We start from the raw sequence: 8,831 nt of genomic DNA, 5'->3' as shown, positions 1-8,831 counted from the left end.
TTAACATGAACATATATTTACCTTTTCATGTGTAACCCGACTCCCCTAGACTCCTTTTATCATATAGTTTACATCTTTATAATTGTTAATCATCAAACCAACCAACAAACCAAACCAAATGTAATCGACCTTGATAAGAATATTTCCATAGCATTTCATAAACGCAATTCCCGTCTCCTTTTGTTCGACCCCTTTTACTACATTAATTTGTGTCTAGGGTAGTTATCTTTGCATAGGTGTACGATAGCCTATCAAATTTTGGCGCCGTTGCCGGGGAGCACGGTTTTATTGCGTTTTGATTTGTCGATTTTTATCTTGTTTTCTTTTGTCTTAGGGAACACTTGTTCCTTGAGACCGTTATCATTTTCTAGATATTGTTATCATATGCCCATGTCTTCTCATCGTGGAGATTTGCTTTCACCGGATTCCGAGCCCGAGAAAACCTTTAGGAGAAGACGACGTTTTTGGAAAGAAGTGAAAGAAGCCGCTTCTCCCGTGCAAGTTGAAAGTTCTAGAAAGTCTTACTTAGACAATCTAAAAGCTCTTGAAGAAGAGGAGGTTTCAAGTTCATCATCTCCACCACCACCACCATCTTCAACTAAAAAGATGGTGAAACTTTCCGATCACTCAAAGCCCACCGCGGCCATGCTTCCGGCCGGTATTACAACTACTCAAAACCGCGCTGGAATTCGAGATCAACCCGGCTTTCATTAGCCTTGTGTAGAGGAAGCAATTTGGGGGAAGTCCTTTGGAGGATCCCAATTTGTATGTGCAAAATTTCTGTGATTATTGCTCCATGATCCGACAAACGGGCGTCACTCAAGCCCAAATAAGGGAAATACTTTTCCCTTTCTCTTTGAAGGACAAGGCATAGCTTTGGATCAATAGCCTTGACCACACCGCTATGGGAATCACGAATTGGGAGACATTGGCTCTTGCATTCTATCAAAAGTTTTTTCCACCGGAGAAAACTCAAACTTTGAGGAGTCAAATCACCGGATTCCGTCAACAAGCTCTTGAGAGCCTATATAGGGCTTGGGAGAGGTGCAAAGATTTGTAAAGGCTATGCCCATATCATGGGTTGGATGATTGGTTTCTAGCTATAACATTCTACAATGGATGTTGTGTCGAGTCCCGAAGGATTCATGATTCCGCCAACAATGGGCAGTTTGATCAAATTGACACCGATATTGCTCATGCCACGATCGAAGCTATTGCGATCCATGACAAACAATATGTCAATTCCCGAAGTGTGCCACTCAAAGGTAAAGAAGAATCCTTCGATAATCCCGTCTTGTTAGCTCAAATTACCTTAAACCAACAACAATTGGCGGAACGAGATGCTAGAGATTCCCTATAACAACTCAATGTCGTGTCCTCTACAAGTCAAATCATTGTTTGTGATGGTTGCGGAGGTGCGGGTCATTACACCGCTCATTGCCGAGCTACTATTGAGGAGGTAAATGCTTTTCAAGCTTTTAGACAAAGTTCATATCCACCGGGTACTTTTTCCAATACTTATAACCCGAATTCAAAATTCCATCCGAACTTGTCTTATACAAGCAACAATGTGCTTAACCCTCAACCCCCACCACAACAAAATGCCTATGTCCCTCAACAACAAAAAAATAATCCCCCACCGGGTTATCAAAACCAACAAAGACCACCTCAACAAAATTACCAACAAAATCAAGGTCCACCACAAAATGGCCAACAAAATAACCAAGGAGGAGGTAAACTCGAGGCTATGATGGTTCAAATGCAAAGGGAATTATTGAATCAAATCCAAAAGAGTAATCAATCTCACAATGCCGCAATCAAGATGTTGGAGCAACAAATGGCTCAACTAGCCTCATCTAGCTCTTCAAGGAAAACGGGTCAATTACGCCTCAAGGTGAGCAACCACATGCTACCCTTAATGCTATCTCCTTAAGAAGTGGTACAAAATATGATGGACCACCCATGCCCAAGGAAGATGAGGAGGTACTTGTTGAGTTGGAGATTTCTCCTAATGGTAAGGAATGTGAAGATATTCCAAAGAAGGTGGATGATCCACTTGTTGTTGAAGAAGTCAAAGATGTGGAGGATGCTCCTCCAAAGAAGGATGTTGAAACAAAGGTGCCGGAAAAAGTCAAAGTGCCTTTCCCTCATATATTGGCAAAGCATCAAAAGAATTCTCAATTCGGTAAGTTCATGGAAGTTGTGAAGAATCTCCAGGTGACCGTTCCTTTTACCGAATTAATCACTCAAATTCCGTCTTATACTAAGTTCATGAAAGACATTTTAACTAAGAAGAGGACTTTTGAGGAAGTTGAAACAATAGCTCTCACCGCCGAGGTGAGTGCTCTTTTGCAAAACAAGTCCCCTCCTAAGTTAAAAGATCCCGGTAGCTTTTCTATTCCATGCACCTAACCGCTGAGGTGAGTGCTCTTTTGCAAAACAAGTCCCCTCCTAAGTTGAAACAATAGCTCTCACCGCCGATGATGTTGGAAGCCAATACTCCTTGGTATGCCGACATAGCCGACTATCTAGTTGGAAGAGAGTTGCCACCTAACCTTTCATATCAACAAAGGAAGAAGTTCTTACATGATGCCAAGTTTTTCCTATGGGATGATCCAACTTTATTCAAACATTGCTCCGACGGGCTATTTTGGAGATATATCCCACATTAGGATGTGAAAGGGGTGCTAGAAGGATGCCATTCTTCTCCTTATGGTGGTCATCATGGACCATCCAAGACCATTGCAAAGGTTTTGAAATCCGGCTTCTATTGGCCAACTATGTTTCAAGATGCTAAAAATTTCGTGATGGCTTACGATGCTTGCCAAAGGACGGGTTCCATATCATGGAGGCAGGAGATGCCTTCAAATGGTATCTTGGAAGTCGAGGTATTCGATGTTTGGGGAATTGATTATCAAGGACCGTTTCCTTCATCAAAAGGGAATCGGTATATTTTGGTTGCCGTTGATTATGTCTCTAAATGGGTAGAGGCAATTGCTACTCCAACAAATGATGCCCGCGTCGTGATCAACTTATTCAAGAAGATCATATTTCCAAGGTTTGGTGTTCCCAGAGCGGTCATTAGTGATCGTGGTACTCATTTTGGTGAGAAACAACTTGATGCCTTATTGGAGAAATATGGAGTCTATCATAGAAGAGGCTTGACTTACCATCCACAAACTAGTGGCCAAGTGAAGGTTTCTAACCGTAAGCTGAAGTCCATACTTGAGAAAGTTGTTGCCAAATCACGAAAGGATTGGAGTATGAAGCTCGATGATACCTTGTGGGCCTACCGTACCGCATATAAGACACATATTGGTACCTCACCATATAGGTTGGTCTATGAAAAGGCGTGCCATCTCCCCATTGAGTTGGAATAAAAAGCTTATTGGGCGGTTAAGGAGCTTAACATGGATCCAAAGTTGAGTGGAGAAAAGAGGTTGTTGCAACTAAATGAGCTTGATGAATTTCGCTTACAAGCTTATGAGAGCTCCCGTCTTTACAAGGAGAAGACAAAGAGATGGCATGATAAGAAGATCTTGAATAAGGAATTTCAAATCGGTGATAAGGTCTTGCTATTCAATTCCCATTACAAGCTATTTCCGGGAAAGTTACGATCACGGTGGTCTGATCCCTATACCATTACAAATGTCAACAAGTTCGGTTCCGTTGAAGTAATGACCACCAAGGGCAAAAAATTTAAAGCAAATGGCCATCGTTTGAAGATCTACCATGAGAATGTGATCGTTGGAGTGATAGAGGAAGTGACCGTTCAACCTCTACTTAAGAAAGCTTAAACCGACTCAAGCTTTTTCGTCGTGCGGGACGTTAAACCAGCACTTCTTGGGAGGCAACCCAAGCTTCTTATTTGCTTTTATTTATTTCTTGTTTTTAATTTTCCGCAATTTACTGTTTTTCGTAGGTTAGAAATAAAATACTAGACTTGACGATGTTTGTTTTTTGTGATTTATAGGTGAAAATGAAGAAAAGGAGGCTTAAAGGAGAAATAACACGCTTCCCCATGCGAAAACCCCGTTCGGGGACGTAATTTTCGAAAAACGGGATGGGATTAATTAATTACAGAAGCAAAGGCAAAAAGCAACATTGACCGGTCAACCCCGATCGAGGTTGCCAACCCCGATCGGGGACGTGGATTCGTGATTTCTTGGTTTTATTCTTATACGGGTAAGAGAAAAAATGGAACTATCATTCCATCAGCTACCCCCGACGGTATTCTCCTCTATACTCTCTCATTTTCTTCACTTTCTTCACCAAAATCACAACAAAACATCAATTCCTTCATCATTTTGCAAAATTCATTCATCATCTAACATCATCAAGTAAGTTTTCTTCCCTTTTGTCTTTGATTTCATCCAATTTAAGCAATTTCATCAAGTTTATCAAACCCTAACTCAAATTGGGGGAAACTGATTTTGTGCTTATTTGTACTAGAAATTGATTGTAGTATGCTCTATTCATGTTTATAGTATGAATTATTTCACTAATTCATTCTATTATGTCTATTTGGATGGATTTTGGTTTGCCTTAAGATGAATTTTTGTCTTAAATTTCAGAAAAATGGCACCAAGAAGACCTCCTACCCAAGGTGCTTCTAAAAGGATAAGAGGTGATGCGGAATCCTCCCGGGCTGCGGAGGATGTGCAAATGGAAGAGGTCCCGGAATGGCAAGAACCGGATTTTCCCGGAGTAATGTTCAATTGTCAAAAGCAATATGACATTTGAGTCATCCTAAGAAGCAAAGGTATGAAACCGACTAAATTAATTAACCAAGCTTCTTTGAACAATATTGGAATAGACAAGAATGTTAAGACATTGTTTAAGAACCTTGGTATGAAACATTGTTATACAATGGATTATAAGACCTTTCCCGAACTCACCCTTGAGTTCTTGAGTTCTTTTGAGTTTCATAGGTCGAAGAAACCCGGTTTTGTGCTTTTTGTGACTTTCCGATTGTTTAATGATGACCATAGAATGGACCTAGCGGACTTCGCTAATATCTTCCAATTGCCTCATAAAGACTTACCTATTGAATCATCCGAGTCTTATAACCCGGTTTTGACATGGAATGCCATTTCTCACTTCCCTTTTCAAAGTTGGGATCATTGCCCCCACCAATACATACATTACCCCGACATTCGGGTTTAGCAAAGGTTTATGGGGTGGACCTTTTTGGGAGAAATGAGCCTCACTCGGTGAGGAAAATTGAGGTGAAGATTTTGGGTGCCTTCCTTAATGTTAATGGTGAAGATAATTGGGGGATCAATATTCCTTACCACTTTGCGGTCCACTTCACCAAACAATGTAACCCAAAGAATAATTGTATTGTCTTAGGAGGTTTGGTTACAAAGATTGCTTACCACTTGTGTCGTTTCAACCAAGAAAACACCGACTTGAGACCATTGCTTATCTCTAGGGAAAAAGGGGTTGGGCTAGATTATGAATATTTCCTTTCTTACAATTGGTTTAGGGATTCTCACCCTAACATGGTTTGGAAAATTGGTAGGCAAGACTCCATTAGTCTACCGGAAGAGAAGAAAGAAATTAAGGCCTTAGTTCACACCAAGCCCTATCATGAGAGTGCCCCTTTTACTAGACGTATTTACCACTTGCCTCTACGGGGTCAGACACGTACCACCTTTGAGCGGCGTGAGGGAGGTCAACCCTCTCAAGCACGCCATTCCACCTCTAGTATTCATTCACCCTCTAGTCTAGAAATGATGGATATGATGCGAGATTTAAGCTTAAGTGTTAATACAATTCGTGATGACCAAAGACTTGCATTGCATCCCATATATGATCATTTTGCTAGGCAAGAAGTAATCCAACCCGAGGGGCCACACCCTTCATTTTATACTTATCCCCCGGGTGGATTTCCTCCTCCTTCTCCCCCTCCTAACAATGATGCAGGTACTTTTAGTACATATGCTCCCGGTCCGGATTTTTGTGGTTCGGATTATGGAGTTGAGGCATTACATAGAGGATATGGAGGGTATGGTGGGTATGGTGGTTATAGTAGCTATGGTGATGGTCTTGGAAGTGGCCAAAACATTGGTGAGTATGTCACTCCTCTCCAAGAGGATGATTCTAGTTGAAGTGGTCAACAAGGTGAAGCATCCGGAAGTGGAAGTGGTAAAAAAAAGAAAGGAAGGAATAGGTTCAACTTTTGGCCCTTTTCTTAGATGAATGATGAAGGAAGAGTCCCCCGTATACATACTAGCTTGGGGGAGGATAGCAAGTCTAGTAAGTTTACTTTGCTTTGCATTTTAGTTTATTTTCTCGCAACCCATTAAATATGACCTCTAGTCCTTCTTGTTTATGTGCTTTGAGCCATTTTTATGGTTTAGTTGGGTAATTTAATTGTTGGCACATTGAGGACAATGTAGTGTTTGGGGGGGGGGGGGGGGGGGGGGGGGGATTGCATTTGCATGTAGAAAATTTGAAAATTTTGAGAGAATTTGTGTTTTTTTGCTTGCTTGTAGCTTATTTTCCCTCTTGCTTATCCTAATAATAGTGTAATGCCCGCCCTTTTGGAGACCCGTTGATCAGTGTTGACTGACCTTGGGAGCAGTAATAGTCCTTAGAGGTGCGTACCAAAGTTATCCTATGTTTTGAGTTATGAGTAGTACTCGATAGAGTAGAGGTTACTCGATCGAGTAGCTTGGATACTCGATCGAGTAGGGGACACTCGATCGAGTATGTGGGTCACTCGATCGAGTAGCGTCTTTTCAGCGAGGGTTTATAATCGTGTTTTGTTAAAACGGCAAATCATTTCTGCCTCATTTCTTCAAATCTTTAGGTCGCCTCCTTCCTTTCCCTTCACCATATACCTTCCATGGGAGTCTTTGAAGGTCCTTGTGCCTTAGGAGTGCATAGCTTGAGTCGGGTAGCGGTCCTTTGCCAGGTTTCCTCTTGTAGGTATGTCGTCATCATCATCCGTGTCTTTATCTTTGCAGCTAGGGTTAGCTTGGTAGTGATAAATGTTTGTATTGTGTATATAGGTGTCGCTTGATTGCTGGGTATTGCGTGTATGGGCATGGAATCGTTTGCAGTCGCTTAAAGGTAGGTTCGCCTACTCAGTTTCTGTGGATGGTCTAGTGTGTCGGTTGTTGTGTCGTGGTTGTTGTGTCGTGGTTGTTGTGTCGTGGTTGTTGTGTCGTGGTTGTTGTGTTGTTGTTGTGTTTGTGTGGCAGAGTATATGCGGTAGTCGGTTGGTGTATACAATTTGTTGGTTGTTGTTGTATTGCAGCTGTCTGTGATTGATTGTCTCTGGTTCTCGAGGTGCGTCCTCGGCTGAGTGGAGTCACTTACGGGAGTGGCTTCACGCCCTAGTTTCGCCCTCCGTGGAACCCGCCACGAGAGGGGATGTGCACATTAATGGGACAGGGTTATCGCTCGGTATGATGAGCGGGGCTTAGGTGGGAACGGCTGCGGTCCCCCACTGGCAGGGCTGGTCCAGTGGACAGTCGGTGACGGAGGTTGATTGGAGTGGGTATGATTGTGTGTGACTGGTTGTGTTTTGTTTTGTGTTAACGGTTGATGTTGGTTATTGTTGTGTCTTATCTCAGTACTGACCTTGTGTGGTTGTCTTGTTTGTTTATGTGTCTGCCGTGATCCCTTATGGTGAGCAGTCAGTCTTAGCAGGTGTTGATGAGGTTGATAGCTGGAGTCCTGGCAGGGGTGTGTTGTCACGAGTTCTGATAGAGTTAGCGTGTAGCTGACGAGTTGTATCTTTATTTTGTTAGTTGGTTATAACACTTGTAACATAATTATAAATGTTCTGTTATTGACCTTTGATGATTACTTTCCTCGGGCAACCGAGATGGTAACACCCTTATATGCTAAGGAAGGTCTAGTTAAGGCTCCTCGGTATATGGGGGTGTTACAAAGTGGTATCAGAGTGACGATTTTGGAACCTGTAACCAATGAACCTAATGAACGTAGTGAGTCTAATAAAATGAACCTGGTGTATGTATAATGAGAACCCCAGCTGATGCTAGATTTTGGGTGAGTAGGCGCCCTCATTTTAAAATCTTGGCCCTATTGTGCTTAAGCCAGTCACTGGGTATGGGAATATAGAGTCAGTAAGTATGTACTTAACGTGTATGTTGATTACGTTGGGACTGCTTGTGGTTTAGTCTTTGTTGAAGTTAATGTAGGCACAGTAGTTGCGTCAGAGTCATGAATGGTGAAGTTTCGGTAGTGTCAGTGTGTGTATGTGGTGATAATGAGGAACGTGGAAGGTTTTATGTGATAGAAGTGCGTGAAAAGTGTAGAAGTGTATGCTGTAGTATGAAATGTGGTAATGTTGGTGTTTGCTTCAGGTTGTTAGTGATGGTGATCCTATACGAGTTTATAAGTCTTACAGTAGCCATATAATGATAGCTAAAGAAGTGTTGAGTTATAGTATGAGAAATATCAAATAGTAGCGGGTATATGTAATGTTTAAAGGTTAAAAATTTCCGCTGTGTGGTGATTAATTTGTGTAGAATAATTTGTTTATGTTGAAGCTTGAACATGATAGTAATGCACTTGGATGACGTATGGAAAATTTATCGTTAGTTAGGTGTTTTGATTAACTTAAGTATAAGTGTGCTAACAATGTGGTAACACTACTACAACTTTGCTCAAAGAGAACGGTTAAACACCGTTCTTGAAGCCTCTTTGAACCGTCATGTGGCCAAACGTTCTCTTTTATGTAAGAGAACGGTTGGTACGAAGTCAACCCGTTCTCTTTGTAATAACAACCAGAACGGTTGCATTACTTGACCGTTCTCTTTGTAATAACAACCAGAACAGTTGAATTACTTACC

General features: G+C 41.7%; 1 non-coding gene across 1 annotated transcript; it reads right to left on the bottom strand.

Annotated features, from left to right (window-relative positions):
* Positions 1-976: 976 nt before the first annotated feature.
* LOC141603546 (small nucleolar RNA R71) lies at positions 977-1,083 on the bottom strand. The gene has a single exon (XR_012525414.1). It is a non-coding gene; the product is annotated as a small nucleolar RNA R71 (small nucleolar RNA).
* Positions 1,084-8,831: the final 7,748 nt, after the last annotated feature.

The sequence above is a fragment of the Silene latifolia genome, chromosome 9 (assembly GCF_048544455.1).
Source record: "Silene latifolia isolate original U9 population chromosome 9, ASM4854445v1, whole genome shotgun sequence".
NCBI classification, from domain to species: Eukaryota; Viridiplantae; Streptophyta; class Magnoliopsida; order Caryophyllales; family Caryophyllaceae; genus Silene; species Silene latifolia.
Note: the sequence above shows the minus strand (reverse complement) of the source record. Positions and strands in the feature narration are given on the sequence as shown.